The sequence below is a fragment of the Hevea brasiliensis genome, chromosome 7 (genome assembly GCF_030052815.1).
Source record: "Hevea brasiliensis isolate MT/VB/25A 57/8 chromosome 7, ASM3005281v1, whole genome shotgun sequence".
NCBI classification, from domain to species: Eukaryota; Viridiplantae; Streptophyta; class Magnoliopsida; order Malpighiales; family Euphorbiaceae; genus Hevea; species Hevea brasiliensis.
In genome coordinates, this window is record NC_079499.1 from 28,052,544 (window position 1) to 28,070,713 (window position 18,170).

The following is an 18,170-nucleotide window of genomic DNA, read 5'->3' on the forward strand; positions in this document are numbered from 1 at the left end:
ACTTGCTGACATGTCAAGCATTTAGTCACATAGTCAGCTATGTCCTTCTTCATACCAGGCCACCAATACTGAAGCTTCAGATCATGATACATTTTTGTACTTCCTAGGTGCATAGCATACACACTGGTGTGTGCCTCTTTTAGAATACTGGCCTTCAATTCCCCATCATCTGGTACACACAATCTTCCTTTGTAGTACAGACACCCATCTGTTTTCACTTCATAGTCAGTTTCTTTCCCTTCTAGGATTTTTCTCATAATAGGCTTTAGCTTCACATCTACCTTTTGCCCATCTAAAATCTGCTGTAACAAGTTTGGCCTCACTTGCAACTCAGCTAAAATAGCTCCATCTCGAACCAAAGATAGATGGACATTCAATGATCTCAAAGCTGTGATGGATTTTCTGCTCAAAGCATCAGCAACTACATTTGCCTTCCCAGGATGGTAGTCAATTACACAATCATAGTCCTTCAGGAACTCAATCCATCGCCTCTATCTAAGGTTGACCTCCTTCTGAGTTGGCAAATATTTTAGACTTTTGTGGTCTGTGTAAATGTAGCACTTTTCACCATATAAGTAGTGCCTCCATATCTTTAGTGCGAAGATAATTGCTACAAGTTCTAGATCATGGGTAGGGTAATTCTGTTCATGTGGCCTTAGCTGCCTAGAAGCATAAGCGACCACCTTCCCCTCTTGCATCAATACACACCCTAACCCATTATGTGAGGCATCACTATAGACCACAAAGTCCTTTCCTGACACTGGCTGTGTTAACACTGGTGCCTCTGTTAAGATAGCCTTCAACTTCTCAAAACTGGTCTGACGCTTGTCATTCCAGTCAAATATGACATTCTTGTGTAATAACTTGGTCATTGGAGCAGCTATTAAGGAAAATCTCTTCACAAATCTTCTATAGTACCCAGCTAGCCCCAAGAAACTTCTGACCTCAATTGTATTCCTGGGAGGCTTCAATTCCATCACTGCTTCTATTTTCTTGGGATCCACTCTAATCCCATCAACTGACACTATGTGTCCAACGAATGCAATCTCATTCAACCAGAAGTCACACTTGGACAACTTAGCATACAGCTTCTTTTCTCTCAGGGTTTGTAGAACAATCTTCAAATGCTCATCATGTTCTTCCCTAGTCTTGGAATACACCAAAATATCATCAATAAAGACCACTACGAACCGATCTAGGTATGGATGGAAGATACGTTTCATAAGGTCTATAAATGCTACTAGTGCATTTGTTAGGCCAAAGGGCATTACCAGGAACTCATAATGCCCATACCGGGTCTTGAATGCAGTCTTTGGCACATCTGCATCCTTCACCCTCAACTGATGATACCCTGATCTGAGATCAATTTTAGAAAATACTCCTGCTCCCTTCAACTGATCAAACATATCATCAATTCTAGGCAATGGATATTTGTTCTTCACAGTCACTTTATTCAACTGTCGGTAATCGACGCACAACCTTAAAGTCCCATCCTTCTTCTTTACAAACAGCATTGGAGCTCCCCATGGTGACACACTGGGGCGTATGAACCCCTTATCTAGTAACTCCTGTAACTGGATTTTCAGTTCTTTCAATTATGTGGGTGCTATCCTATAAGGAGTAATAGAGATTGGTGCTGTACCCGGCAGTATCTCAATAGCAAATTCAACTTCCCTTTCTGGTGGCAAACCAGCCAATTCTTCAGGGAACACATCTGGGAAGTCTCTTACTGTGGGTATGTCACACAAATCTGGCTTAGCTTGCCTAGTATCCACCACATGTGCTAGGTAGGCTTCACAGCCTTTTCTTATCAGTTTTCTTACCACTGTGGCTGATATGACATTAGACAAGAAATCTGTCCTTTCCCCCACAACTATAATCTCATTACCCTCAGGAGTTTTCAAAGAAATCCTCTTCAGTTTATAATCAACCATTGCTTGATGACGTGACAACTAGTCCATTCCCAATATCACGTCAAACTCATGGAAAGACAACTCAATCAGGTCTGCTAAGAATTCATACCCTTGAATCCTTAACGGGCAATCCTTGTACACTTTGTTCACCACTACACTATGGCCCAATGGATTAGTGACCAGAATGTCTTGGTCACTCCCCCCTACTAGTATCCCCCTTTCTATGGGTAGGTTGATGCAGATGTATGAATGAGTAAATCTTGGATCCGCCAATGCATGCACAGATGTATTGTAGAGGGAGAACGTACCCCTGATGATGTCCAGGGCATCTTGCTCCTCCTGAGCTCTCATGGCATAGGCTCTGGTAGGTGGTCTGCCCTTAGGCCTCTCTGCTAGCTCAGATGCAGGCCTCTGTGATGGTCCCACTGCTTCAGATTTGCCAGATTTCCTACCCCTTTGTGGTGCAGGAGCAGGTCTGTCTGCTTGTGTTGGAGCAGTTGTAGTAGTTCTGCATGGACAGTTCCTCAGCTGATGCTCTGTCGACCCACACCTTAAGCAGGCACCAGTCACTCTCCAACACTCCCCCTTATGCCACTTCAGGCAATGCGGACATGCAGAAGATGCTGGGGCTGGTCTCCTGAATCCCGTCCTTGGAGAGCTACACACTAATGGTGTGGACTGACCTCTCTTAGGGGTGAACTGTGGCCTGGGCCCCTGAGACTGACCTTGACCTTGAGGTTGACCTAAACTCTGTGCAGGTGGACCTTTGAACCTTTTTCCTGCTGCAGGAGATGAGCTAGACTGACTCAGGCCCCTCTTCTGTTCTCTCTCCCTTCTAGTCTGCTCACTTATTCTAACCTTTTCAACTTTTATAGCAGCTTCCACTAACTTAGTGAAGTCTGTGATTCCCAAGGCAGTGATCATGATCTTTATATTATCATTTAATCCCTCTTCAAATCTCTTACACCTTTCGGCCTCATTAGGGACTATCTCCCTTCCGTAGGGGCTCAGTCTGACGAATTCCTTTTCATACTCTGCCACTGTCAGCTGTCTCTACCTCAAGTTAATGAACTCTCTTCTTCTCTCTTCCAGGTATACACTACCCACATATTTCTTTTTGAATTCTGAGAGGAAGAAGTCCCAAGTTATTACTTCTGGCTGTACTTCACTGGATACCGTATCCCACCATTCATATGCATCATCTTGCAACAGAGATACAACAGCTTTTAGATTTTGCTCTAGAGTGCAGTGGAGTTGTTTTAAAACCCTTCCTGTTCTGTTCAACCAATTTTCGGCTGCAACAGAATTATCTTCTCTCTTGCCAAAGAAATCCACTGCTCTAAATTTTCTCAGTTTTTCCAGGTATGATTTCTGCTGTGGAGGTGGTGGTGGTGGTGGCATTACCCCAGCCATTTGTCTAAAAAATTCGGCCATTTGCTGGAACATGGCTTGTGGAGGCTGAGCAAGCTCTCCTTGAGCTGGCAGAGTATGTTCTCCCCTACCCCCAGTCTCAGCTGCTACAGGTGGAGCATGACTCTCCACTTCCTCCTCAACTGCCCTCTGTGGTGTAGGGTCCATATCCTATTCAAAATAACAAAGACAAACAGATCTGCATTAGTGTCACCTCGACTCTTACAAATGCAATGCATGGTATGGACTCAACCTAGGCCCATAAACGCCTAAACCGTGCTTTGATACCACTAAATGTGACACCCCTTACCTGTCTACAGTGTAGCCAAGCAATATATGCCACACAGTGTACCATAACACCCTATTTTAATTCAATCATTTTTATTCTTCCTAATTTATTTTTTTTTCATAGTTATGGAGTATAATTTGTGAAATATAATTCATTTCAGTCATTTATTGAAATCATAAATTTATTTGAGATTCTGCAAATTTTATAGAAAATCCGGTAGAGTACCGGCTAAAAATACAGAAAACAGTTCTTCGAAACCTGTGAAAAACACTTCCAATATTTTCAATCAATCCCAAACTCCATTTCATCAACAAAATCTCAATATTTTTTTCAACAACATTTCCATTTCTCAATCATTCATCTCATATGATAATCATGTAAAAGTCGTAAATAAATATTCACTTTTTCATTCATAAACACAATTTCCACTATTTACATTAATACCAAAATAAATTACATAAGTTTCAATTACATATGGGAAAATAAAAGTTAATTACAAAATACCCAAAATGAAACCTAGTGTCCTACCAATGCACTGACATCGGTGAGGTGACACGGACACTATGCAAAGCTGCAGAAGGCCTCACCCAGTCTATGGTCTACTGGGCTCTCGGTCGGTCTCTCCAGAACCTACGCGTGGCAAAAGCAACGCACTAAGCAGTAATGCTCAGTGGTGCCAATAAAAAAATAAAAAGAAATAACAGAAAATAAATATGCAGTGAATGTATTGATGTCTCATTGCAAATAAATTTTCTATGAGTATTTGTAGTATTACTTATTTTGTACTTGTTATATTCATTATTTCATTAAATTTATCCACTTTCATTTTTGGTTACCCAAGTAACCTATACTGGATGACTGCACTTGATAAACGGGTAAACTGGCAGTGGGTATCAAGTACCTCGAGCCGTCACACCATCGGTCACACATGTGTCTCCCGGTGTGCAATAGAATAGCTAATAAGCTGTAATAACAATAGGCACAAGGCCAAGTATCAACATAATGTCAGAATGGCTAAAAGCCATGAAATCACAGAATGGCATAATGCCATGTGCAGTACTGCTAACTAAACCCTATTGGCATGCTAACCTACCCAAACTTTACAATTCTTGAAATTTAGGTTTAGGTGTTACTATTCATTTCATTAGTCAACTAAAATGTTGACTTTTGCAAAGAAAATAGGTACATTAGTTCTAATACTCTCAACATGCCACATTTTCCATTCTAAAGTTGTTGGTATTGGTTGCCAATACCATTTCTAAGCTTAGTGTTAATTATTCACAATTTTCACATTTCAAGCCTTATGTTTACTGTTCCATTGGTCATTTTTGCAGTGGGAATTTGGCAAAATGATCAACATTAAAGTTGTTCCTTATTTTGTCTAGTTGCATTTCTTTTCTTGAATCACTCCATTTGGAGTTTTGTAGCTTAAGTTATGGTCCAAAAACCACAACTGGCCAGATTGAAATTTTTTTGGACTGACCATATCTGTAGTGCAGTGAACAGTGACTGCAACTCAGCTTATTGGGTTAGGTTTCTTCATGAAAATTGGGTTAGGTTTCTTCATGAAAATTGGGTTCTGATTATAATTTGGGTTAGGTTTCTTCATGAAAATTGTTGGTATATATCTCAGCTTATTGCTGGTAAAATTTTAGGTCAATTGGACCATTCTACACTGAGTTATGGCCAAATGACCAAATACTGTTCATTTGGTCATTTTGCAAAAATAGACTGTAGGTCACCCGGATTAGGGCAAGCTTTTGGTCCACTTGTTTTGGTTTTATGGGCATGGTTTCTTCACAAAAGTTGTGCCATTATGTGTCTAGTTTCATTTCCAATTTACCTTGCACAAAATGAACCTCTACAATTCAAGTTATGGCTGCCCAAACCTGCTGGACTCATGTCCAATTTTGCAAGTCACCATGGGCAGCCACACCAACTGCAATTCCCACTAATCAAACCATATCATTTCTTGTTTATACATAACCAAATGGTCACTAATTGACCATTAAAACTCACTTTCATCATTACGTGATCAAAGTCTCCATTTCATGCTCAAACCCTAACTCAAATTTCCAATTCATGGCATACACACACCAAACTCATACCAAATCATTTTATCCATCATTTATACTCATCAATAACGTAATTAAGCCACTTCACTTCATCAAAAACCAAAAATCCTTAAACTTTCTCATGGCTTCCAAATTTAGAGATTTCATTTACTAAGTTTTTCTTTTAATTTCACACAATTTCTACTTGATTTAGCATGCTTACAAGATTAAAGAAAGAAAAGAAATTGTTTAGTGCACTAAACTCTTGTAGCTCAAATCCAAGCCAACCAAGACTTTAATTTTTCTTTACTTTCTTACTCTTTCTTGGCTGCCAAACACTTCTCCTTGGTGTGGGTATAATTTTTAGTGAAGGGAGGATAAGGTTTTGAGGTGAGGAAGCTTAGGAAAATCAACCTTTAAAAGAGAAAATGGAGAGAAAGCTTCTTGGCTATGGTGGACGGGAAATGAGAAAGAAGAGTTCAGTTTTTTCATTTCAATTTTCTGCCCATTTGACTCATTTTAAGTGGTTTATGGACATGTGTCACAATGTGATTGGGTGAGAGTGCTTAGTGACATAAGCATGAGGTCAAAATTACAATTTTAATTCATTTTCTTTTCTTTTCTTTGCCACTCATTTTCAATTCAATTTTTAGCAATATTTATTCACATTTTATGTCATAATAATTATTTACTTAACTGGACAAGTCGGCCAAAAATCACGTCTGAAGGCGAAATGACCAAAATGCCCTCCGTTTGGCTTAACAGACTAAAATTGTCTGTATCGATTGAAAATTTTTTCTAAGCATTTTCTTGGCATTCTAATGCCATAGAATCCTCAATGAATCTTCTCTGGAGTCCTAAAAATTATTTTATGAATTTTCCCTCGAGTCTAGGGCTACTAGTTGCGAGAACTGCAACTTCTCACTGGGTTACCCATCGCTAGGGCATCGGCTCATTTAACTTGGTTGTATTTTATTTCTAAAATTTTTCCTAAATTTTTCTTATTAATATTTGAGTTAATTATGGTTCCTCACTTTAGTTTAAATATTTTTCCAGACGTTCTAGCTGTCCAGATCGACACTGGTCACCGGAACAGTAGAATGTACAAAGTTGCTACAGGGAGGGTGTTACATCATTGCCTTCCTCATCCAAAGTGCCACCCTCACTCTCCCTCATTTCTCCATGGTTACACCTCCATTAAAGCTTGCACTCAAGCTTAAGTTTCTTCACTCAACCCTAATAGCTTCCATAAAAACCTCATTAGAGCTTGTTTTAGCCACTTGAGAAGAAGATTGAAAGAGGAAAGAAATACAAAAGATAGAGATTTGAAGGAATTGGAGTTCTGAGAAAGGTTAGTAAGCAAACTTGATAAATTTAGTTTGATTTCTACATTTTTAGTTTGATTAACTTGTAAATAAACTTAAAATGAAAAGAAAAATTAGTTGAGGGACCATGATTGAAATTCGGCTAGCATGTGTATGGGGGCTTTATTGCATGGTTTCATTGGTTTGAATGGGTATATGAACCTTAATTAGTTGAATGGTTATGATTAAAGGCTTGAATTAGCTAAATGCAACAAATTAGTGTGAATTAGGGTTTTGGACATTAGGGTTTAGAGACAAAAATGTGAAAAACTTGTAAATGATGTCTTTGACCTAGTTTGAAGTGATAAATGGTTATTTGTGACCAAATGAAGTGTGTTGGAATGGTTGGAGTTAAGGCCAAATTCGGATTGAGTGTGGTCATGCTGCCAGATTGAGTGTGGTCATGCTGCTAGCAGCATGACTAAGTTACCTTTGAGGGACCAAAACTGAAATTTTACAAGTCCAATTGGTATGAGACCAATTGGGAATGAAAATAGACACTAAATGACACAATTTTCATTTAGGAAGCATGCTCAAAAAGTGACCAAAACCTAGTGAACAAATTGACCAAACTTGGAAAATCATAGTCTGCCCTGTACAAAATGACCAAATGAACAGTGTTTTTTCATTTGACCATAACTTGCGCTAGGCAGGTCCAAATGACCTGAAATTTTACCAGTGGACAGGTGAGATATAGACCTAAAATTTCATGAAGAATACAAACCCAAATTATGCCATTAACCAAGTCATTTGGCCAGCCAAAGTTGGTGACTTAAAACTGCTAGAACCAAAAATTGCCCAGAAAATCTGGGTTAAGTCTAATCTGGCAGCCATGGTTCAAATGGCTATAACTTGAGCTACAAAACTTCAATTGGAGTGATTCAAAAAGGAGAATAAACTTAAGACAATAGGGAACATTTTCTATGAAGAAAGTTATGCTAAATTCTAACAGAAAAATGACTAATGGAACAGTATAACTTAAAACACAAAAACTTAAAATTTGCAAATTTGCCTAAAAGACTTAGAATTTGAGTAAACAACCAAAACCAACAAATTTAGTGACCAAAATGGGGTATGTGGGTGAAGTTGGAATTCCCATACCTATTAAGCCTTAGATAATCAACAAATTGACTTGAATAGTATTGTGAATAATAACTCCAAAATGAAAATTTTCAATAATATTAGTTTAAGCATATTTGGGCTAGAATTAAGTATTTGCGAATTAGTTATTGGATTTATTGTGAAATAAGATACTAAAACACTATAAATTTTGTGTTTCAGCTGAAAAAGACTCGAAAGGTATAAGGGACTGAGTCAAGGCCTTGAGGCGACTCACGTCAGGTTTGTGCACAACAAACTTAAAATTCTTTGTTTTTACTTGACAATTCTTGAAATAAATATTGTGAATAATTTTGATTGTTATGGCTTTGAAAATATTATTTGAAAAATACTGTGTTACCTACTTTATAAATGAAAAGTTTATAGTGAAATATGATTTGTGAATTGTATAAAATATTTGAATAACTTGATTTAAATTGTTTTTAATTCACACTTGGCATGACAATATTAATATGTTCCTCCTCCACTTATGGGGTGAGTTTGATATTTGATCACTTTCCTCCCTCTCTGGCTTTCCAGTCGGAGGGGCGAGTTTGGATGAGTACTCATTAGCTAGCTAGCCACCTCCCTCATTGATTTCGATTAGTGGGGTGAGTATGCCTTGTCGTGATGTACACACGACATGTTCGAAAATTTTGTGTCATGGTCTAAGCTTTGTTATTGTTTGGCAACACTATGTTTATTAAATTGTTTGATCAAGTTGTGCTATATTAAGCTTTGAAAATTATGATTTGTTATAGATGTGATTTGAGAAAAAAAATTGTGAAATGCGATTATGAGATTTTTTGAATGATGATTTGTTCATAAATGTTTTATATTATGCATTTTATGCTTTATTGTGCACCACTGAGTATTTATATACTCAGCGATAGCTTTAACTTGTTGTCGCAGATAGAGAAAAGAGCATAGCAGCAGAGTGAGCTGCTACAGTTAGAGAGGAGCACAATTGAAGAATTTTTGTAAGGGTATTTGTCTATACCTTGGAAGTTTAGTCTGATATAAATATGATAGTATGCATATGTATCTCTGTAATTTGAGCAGTTGTACAGATAAAATTATAATAATATTATTTTTAAGATTTTGTATATGTAAATTAACTTATGATTGTAAATTAATGATTTAAAATGCAATGTACATGAGTTATGAAATGTTTTGAGATATTACTTCTTAATTTGAAATTGGGATTTTGAATTGAAGTGTTACATTGCTGTTGATTTGAAGTTTGGTGGTTGCAAATGGAGTTGTGATTAAGAAATATATTGGGAGTGTTTCTATTTTCAGGTTTTGAAGAACTATTTTCTCAAAATATAAACGGCACTCTGCCGAAAATTTTGTAAAAATTGTGGAGATTTTAAATATCTAAGAATTTAATTTATGCTTGGACTTTAAATAAAGGTTTTTAAAACTTGAAAAAAATTTTACCCACAAATTCCAAAATGAACGAAAATTGTTTTAAAATCCCTTGTAGTATATTTAATGAGTTACTAGTAGGTGAAGTACGGTAATTCATTAGGTGTACTACGGTAACATGTTACATCTTACGAGGAGTAGGGTGTGACATGTTTATTGGTATCAGAGCAAGGTTTTTAAATAAATTTTGAATTGTGAATTTGAAATATTTTGTCGGTAAATACAACTGCTCAAATGTTTGATATATATGACATATTTACATCATGAATATGTACTAATGGAGGTCAACCTCTTTGTGTTTATTATTAGAGAGTAGAAAATTTCTGGAAAATGGAATGGAAGAGGGAGATCATTCTGTAGAGCAATCTGTCAAGGCTGAGGCCCGAGGAGAAGCCCCAACACTCCAGAGTGTGAGTGGGTCAGCCACTCCAGCTCCACCTCAAGCACCACAGTTCCCTGCTCAGTTTGCACAGCAGATGGCTGCGTTCTTTCAATAAATGGCGAGAAATGTGCCACCTCAAGCACAGACACAAACACCTACAGCATAACCACAGCCCTCGGCTCGGCAATATGAGAAATTAAAGAAATTTGGGGCTACAGAATTCAAAGGAATAGTGGATCCACTGGAGGCAGAACAGTGGTTAGAGAGAATGGAACGGGTTTTCAGAAAACTACAATGTGCTGAAGAGTTGAAGTTCGAATATTCAGTATCACTTCTGCAAGGGGATGCATATGAGTGGTGAAAGACCATCCCCTACAGTCTGGTAGAGCCACCAGTCCTTATATGGGCAGACTTTTTAAGGGAATTTCGGCAAAAGTGGGTCCCTGATACTTATGTAGACATGAAGCTACAAGAGTTTTTAACTTTGAAGCAAGGGGATAGAACTGTAGCAGAGTATGAGCGGGACTTTTCAAGGCTAAGCCATTATTCTGGAAGCTTAGTCACCAACCCCAGAGATCGGTGTAAAAGGTTTGAGGCTGGGTTGAGGCCTAGCTTGAAAATGCAAGTGATAGGGTTCCGATACCAGAATTTTTCTGAATTGATTTCACAAGCTCTGGAACTGGAAAGGATAGAATCATAATGGGCAGTGAAAAAGAGTACACAAGAGAAAGAGAAAACTAAAAATATTACTAGTTAAGCTACTGAGAGTGGCTCTGGGAAAAGAAAACATTTTGGAGGATCTAGGTCGCGCGAATCGGGTAGAGGTATATATTCTAGACAGAAACCATCCCAATTCGATCAGCAAACTCAACAGAGACGCAGAAATACGCTATCGAATCGACTTTGTGAGACTTGTGGTAAACCACATAGTGGAGTATGTTATAGAGCTATAAGAGCATGTTTCAATTGTGGAGGGACTGGTCATTTTGCTAAGGATTACATAAGTCCACGCCGTTATGGATCATTTACCACAGCAGAAGGATCAGCCCAAGTTTCTACCCCGAAGAGTTTACTAACAGTTGGTAGAGGCAGAGGCAAAGGTAGGGGTAGTACACCTGGAAGTCAGAGTATTGTGAATCAATCAGGACAAGGTGATGCTCCAGTGAGAGTATACACTGTGTGACAGAGGGACGAGGATGAGACTTCTGGTATGGTTGCTGGTATTTACTCAATTCTTAACTGAGATATGTATGTGTATAAAAAAAAAAAAAAATCAAATTTGATATGTTAGTGACTAGTCTTTTTAAAATTAATTTTGGAAGAGTTTGTCAGTGAAAAGTATTTGCTAGCACATAAGAATTTGTAAAGTTAATTAGTAAGCCTAATTATGTAAGGAAGAGAACCTAAAAGTAAGTCATAGTAATATAGCTACCTTAGATGTGGGTAAGGGTATTACTACTGATAGATGTCAGTGGGTACCATAATCCAAATAAGTTCAAGATATTAGTGAATTTAAAAGAAATAAGATATAGGGAAGTTTGTTCTATTGGGATGTATCGTAGTAACTATGCAATATTCTTGATGTTTGTGCTGTAAGCTATAGATTACAGTACTAACTTGGGATTTATTGTGTAGAGTTACGTACAACCCACTAGTACACAAGAATAAGAATAGTTACAAATGGCATCTGTTTTGGCATAGTTATGATAAGATAAAGTTTTCTTATTGGAAAGGAGTTTGAAAATCCTAACCTGGGATTTAAACATCTAAAGTTAGAATATTGAAAGGTTATAGTTCAGTACAAAAGAAAATAATGACTACACATTAGTGCAAAATAAGCTATAAAATATCAATAGATAAAAATAAATAGAATAATAAGAAATGAGAATAATACTAGATGAGGAATTGCCACCAAGGCAAGCAATTTACATAAGATGCGTAACGATATTCCGAACTATTTTATCAAGAAAGAAATAAGTTAAACCAAAGCAAACAAAATAGTGCAAAATGGCACATAGGCCTTGGTTATAAATGGAGATGGTAAGATAATGGTTATGGACCTATGGCCAAGAAAGAAAAGACTACAAAAGAAAATAATTGCTAAAGCAACAGCAAGAAAATACTAAAATATTCTAAACTAAACTGAAGGTTACATCAAATGATTAAGAGATTTGATGAGAAAAGAGTAAAACTAAGTTCTCACCCATAGGATCACACGAGGTCCTAGAAAGAGTTAATCCACTAGCACACAGATTTGCTTACCTTTAAAATTGAAATGAATTTGAATCTAACTTATGACAGAAGCTCATAAGAAACTTGGCACATGAGGTGAGCAATCGATGAGTAAATAGTATAGGTTAAAGTGCTATGGACCATTATTTCGATTATAAAGCTATGTAGAAATGTGAGAAAAACATGAGAAAATAACATGTATAACTATTTGAGGACAGATAGTGGACACAATTTCGAGGAAGAAATTATTTTAAGGGGGGGAGAATTGTAACATCCCTATTTGCATAGTCTAGTAAATTATACTATTCCGGTGACCGAAGTCGGTCTGGACAATTAAGGGGATTAGAATCACACAAAGACAACTAGATAAGCTATAAACACAAATAATTAGTAATTGCTAATTAGTTAAGTATAAATAAGAAGAACAGAACATAAGAAGTTAAACGAGCCGATAGTCACAGCGATGAGTGACCTTTTCGGGAATGACTGCGAAGTCGATTTAAACTCAAAATTCAAACTGTAAAATGTGACACTGTGGTCCTTAGGACCCTTATGAACACAGTGGAAAAGAGAAAATCACGAAAAAGAACTGTTAAGCCAGTCAAATAATTAGGTCAGGAAGCCGAAAGAAATATTAGATTATTTGCAAACCGAGTTGAACCGGCGAGGGGCAATTTGGTCAATTGACTATGAGAGCTGACTCCCAACCTAACTGTCAAATAAAATTGGAGAAAGGAAAAATTTGAAATCGAGAATTAAATTAAAAAACTAATAGAAAAGTAAAAAAAAAAGAGAGAAAATGAAAAAGTGAAGGAAGATGACATCATGCATGATGCTATAAAAGTTATAATTAGTAAATTAATTAAATTGAATTTTTGGGTCTTCCGTAAGACAAAATAAATAAAATAAAAGAAAAGAAAAAAAAAGATTTCATTGTCCTCCTCATCCAAAGTGCCACCCTCACTCTCCCTTATTTCTCCATGGTTACACCTCCATTAAAGCTTGCACTCAAGCTTAAGTTTCTTCACTCAACCCTAATAGCTTCCATAAAAACCTCATTAGAGCTTGTTTTAGTCACTTGAGAAGAAGATTGAAAGAGGAAAGAAATACAAAAGATAGAGATTTGCAGGAATTGGAGTTCTAAGAAAGGTTAGTAAGCAAACTTGATAAATTTTGTTTGATTTCTACATTTTTAGCTTGATTAACTTGTAAATAAACTTAAAATGAAAAGAAAAATTAGTTGAGGGACCATGATTGAAATTCGGCCAGCATGTGTATGGTGGTTTTATTACATGGTTTCATTGGTTTGAATGGGTATATGAACTTTAATTAGTTGAATGGTTATGATTAAAGGCTTGAATTAGCTAAATGCAACAAATTAGTGTGAATTAGGGTTTTGGAAATTAGGGTTTAGAAACAAAAATGTGAGAAACTTGTAAATGATGTCTTTGACCTAGTTTGAAGTGAGAAATGATCATTTGTGACCAAATGAAGTGTGTTGGAATGGTTGGAGTTAAGGCCAAATTCGGATTGACTGTGGTCATGCCGCTGGTAGCATGACCAAGTTACCTTTGAGGGACCAAAACTGAAATTTCATAAGTCCAATTCGTATGAGACCAATTGGGAATGAAAATAGACATTAAATGACACAATTTTCATTTAGGAAGCATGCCCAAAAAGTGACCAAAACCTAGTGAACAAATTGACCAAACTTGGAAAATCACAGTCTGCCCTGTACAAAATGACCAAATGAACATGTTTGTTCATTTGGCCATAACTTGAGCTAGGTAGGTCTAAATGACCTGAAATTTTACTAGTGCATAGATGAGATATAGACCTAAAACTTTCCTGAAGAACATAAACCCAAATTATGCCATTAACCAAATCATTTAGCCACCCAAAGTTGGTGACCTAAAACTGCTAGAACCAAAAATTGCCCAGAAAATCTGGGTTAAGTCTAATCTGGCAGCCATGGTTCAAATGGCTATAACTTGAGCTACAAAACTTCAATTGGAGTGATTCAAAAAGGAGAATAAACTTAAGACAATAGGGAACATTTTCTATGAAGAAAGTTATGCTAAATTCTAACAGAAAAATGACTAATGGAACAGTGTAACTTAAAACACAAAAACTGAAAATTTGCAAGTTTACCTAAAAGACTTAGAATTTGAATAAACAACCAAAACCAACAAATTTAGTGACCAAAATGTGGTATATGGGTGAAGTTGGAATGCCCATACCTATTAAGCCTTAGAAAGTCAACAAATTAACTTGAATAGTACCATGAATAGTAACTCCAAAATGAAAATTTCCAAGAATATTAGTTTAAGCATATTTGGGCTAGAATTAAGTATTTACGAATTAATTATTGGATTTATTGTGAAATAAGATACTGAAACACTATAAATTTTGTGTTTCAGCTGAAAAAGACCCGAAAGGTATAAGGGACTAAGTCAAGAGGAGACTCACATCAGGTTTGTACACAACAAACTTAAAATTCTTTGTTTTTACTTGACAATTCTTGAAATAAATGTTGTGAATAATTTTGATTGTTATAGCTTTGAAAATATTATTTGAAAAATAGTGTGTTGCCTACTTTATAAATGAAAAGTTTAAAATGAAATATGATTTGTGAATTGTATAAAATATATGAATAACTTGATTTAAATTGTTTTTAATTCACACTTGGCATGACAATATTAATATGTTCCTCCTCTACTTGTGGGATGAGTTTGATATTTGATCACTTTCCTCCCTCTCTGGCTTTCCAGTCTGAGGGGCGAGTTTGGATGAGTACTCATTAGCTAGCTAGCCACCTCCCTCATTGATTTTGATTAGTGGGGTGAGTATGCCTTGTCGTGATGTACACACGACATGTTCGAAAATTTTGTGTCATGGCCTAAGTTGTGTTATTGTTTGGAAACACTATGTTTATTAAATTGTTTAATCAAGTTGTGCTATATTATGCTTTGAAAATTATGATTTGTTACAAATGTGATTTGAGAAAAAAATTGTGCAATACGATTATGACATTTTTTGAATGATGATTTGTTCATAAATGTTTTATATTATGCATTTTATGCTTTATTGTGCACCACTGAGTATTTATATACTCAGCGATAGCTTTCACTTGCTGTTGCAGATAGAGAAAAGAGCATAGCAGCAGAGCGAGCTGATACAGTTAGAGAGGAGCACAATTGAAAATTTTTTGTACGGGTATTTGTCTATACCCTGGAAGTTTAGTCTGATGTAAATATAGTAGTATGCATATGTATCTCTGTAATTTGAGTAGTTGTACAGATAAAATTGTAATATTATTATTTTTAAGATTTTGTATCTATAAATTAACTTATGATTGTAAATTAATGATTTAAAATGCAATGTACATGAGTTATGAAATGTTTTGAGATATTACTTCTTGATTTGAAATTGGGATTTTGAATTGAAGTGTTACTATTGCTGTTGATTTGAAGTTTGGTGGTTGCAAATGGTGTTGTGATTAAGAAATATATTGGGAGTGTTTTTATTTTCAAGTTTTGAAGAACTGTTTTCTCAAAATATCGATGGCACTCTGCCGAAATTTTTGTAAAAATTGCGGAGATTTTAAATATCTAAGAATTTAATTTATATTTGGACTTTAAATAAAGGTTTTTAAAACTTGAAAAAAATTTTACCCACAATTTCCAAAATGAACGAAAATTGTTTTAAAATCCCTTGTAGTATATTTAATGGGTTACCGGTAGGTGAAGTACGGTAATTCATTAGGTGTACTACGAGAACATGTTACATCTTACGAGGAGTAGGGTGTGACATGGATACCATGTGTCACTGGTAACAATCCTCTCTTGGAATCAAGCATGTTAAACCTCTTTAACACCTTTTCCAAGTATAGACTTTAGGATAAACCAATTATTCTTTTCGCTCTATCTCTATAGATGCGGATCCCAAGAATATAGGTGGCCTCCCTTAAGTCTTTCATGGAGAATATATTTGACAACCATACCTTTACAGTTGTCAACATACTTGTGTCATTACCTATCAACAGAGTATTATCCATATATAAGACAAGGAAAGTGATAGCACTATCACTAACCTTCATATAAACACATGGCTCATCCTCATTTTTGATAAAACCAAATGACTTAATGGCTTTATCAAAATGGATGTTCTAACTCCTCAAAGGTTGTTTTAACCCATGAATGGATTGCTTTAGCTTGCGCACTTTGGAACCATCTTGGGATTCAAAACCCCTAGGTTGTTCCATGAAAATGTTTTCTTCGATGTATCCATTGAAAAAAGTTGTTTTTGACATCCATCTGCCAAATCTCATAATCATAGTATGCAGCTATTGCTAATATAATCCTCATTGATTTAAGCATGGTAACAGGCGAGAAAGTCTCCTTATAGTCGATTCCTTGCCTTTGGCGAAACCCTTTCGCTACTAACCTTGCTTTATAGGTCTCTACCTTTGCATCAGAACTAATTTTCTTCTTGAAAACCCATTTGTTCCCTATAGGTACAATACCTTTAGGTGGGTCAACAAGATCCCAAACTTAATTCTTATACATGGAATCAATCTCGGATTTCATAGCATCAATCCCTTTTGAAGAGTCTATATCTGATATAGCTTCTTCATAGGTAAGTGGATCATTTCCATGATCTGTTTCTTCATAAGTAGACAACTCTTGTTCTTCTTCATGAAGGAAACCATATCTCACTGGCGGGTGAGATACCCTGGTTATTCTACGAGGAACAGCTGTAGATGTTTCATAAATAGGTGTAGGTTGACTAGATGGATCTATATCCATCTGATCTGTTGGTTGGTCAGAATTCTCCAATTCTAACTTTATTTGCCTTCATTTGCCTCCTTCTTAAACAAACAGTTATTCAAGAAATGTGGCATCTCTACTTACCACAACCTTTTGCGATATAGGTAAATAAAAATAATATCCAAAACTATCTTTTGGATATCCAACAAGTTGACCCTTTTCTGATCTGGTTTCCAATTTATTAGTGTTCAGCTTTTTGATACAAGCTTGACAACCCCAAATCTTAACATGCTTAAGACTTGGTTTTCTTCCATGCCATATCTCATAAGGTGTGGAAGATACTGATTTTGATGGAATCCTATTCAGAATATGCAAGATTGATTCTAATGTAAATCCCCAAAAGGAGATTGGCATATCAGTATAGCTCATCATACTACGTACCGTATCCAATAGGGTACGATTTCTCCTTTCAGATACACCATTCAGCAATGGTGTTCCTGGAGGAGTCAGCTGGGAAACAATGCCATGCTCTCTCAAGTATTCATCAAATTCAGTACTTAAGTATTCACCTCCACGATCTGATTGAAGAGCTTTAATACTTTTTCCTGTTTGAATTTCTACTTCAGTTTTAAATTCTTTGAACTTTTCAAAAGATTCATGTTTGTGTTTCATCAAATACAAATACCCAAACCTTGATTTATCATCAGTAAAGGTAGTAAAGTAATGAAAACCGCCTCTAACCATTTCCTTAAATGGACCACATACATCACTATGTATTAGTTCCAAAATATTTTTAGCTCTTAGTCCTTGTCCAATAAAGGGTGATCTAGTCATTTTTCCCTGAAGGTAGGATTCACAAGTTAAAGTAGGCTCAGAGCCCAATGAGAATAAAATTCCCATTTTCTCTAGTTTTGCAATCCTATGCTCAGAGTCCAATGAGAATAAAATCCCCATTTTCTCTAGTTTTGCAATCCTATCTTCTGCAACATGACCTAATCTTAAGTGCCAAATATATTTTGAACTTGAGTTTATTGTCATCATGGCATTGCATTCTTTTAGATTGCTATACTCTGGGTAGTGGAAACACTTTCCTTTGCCTTTGTCAGCTTTGAACTTTGTTTCTCTATTTAGCTATCTTCTTGGAAGATCCTGGAACTTGAGGTTTCCTTTTCTAATTTCCCTTTTTCTTGTTGGAATTTCCAGCAGAAGAAGATGCAATGAAAGCTAC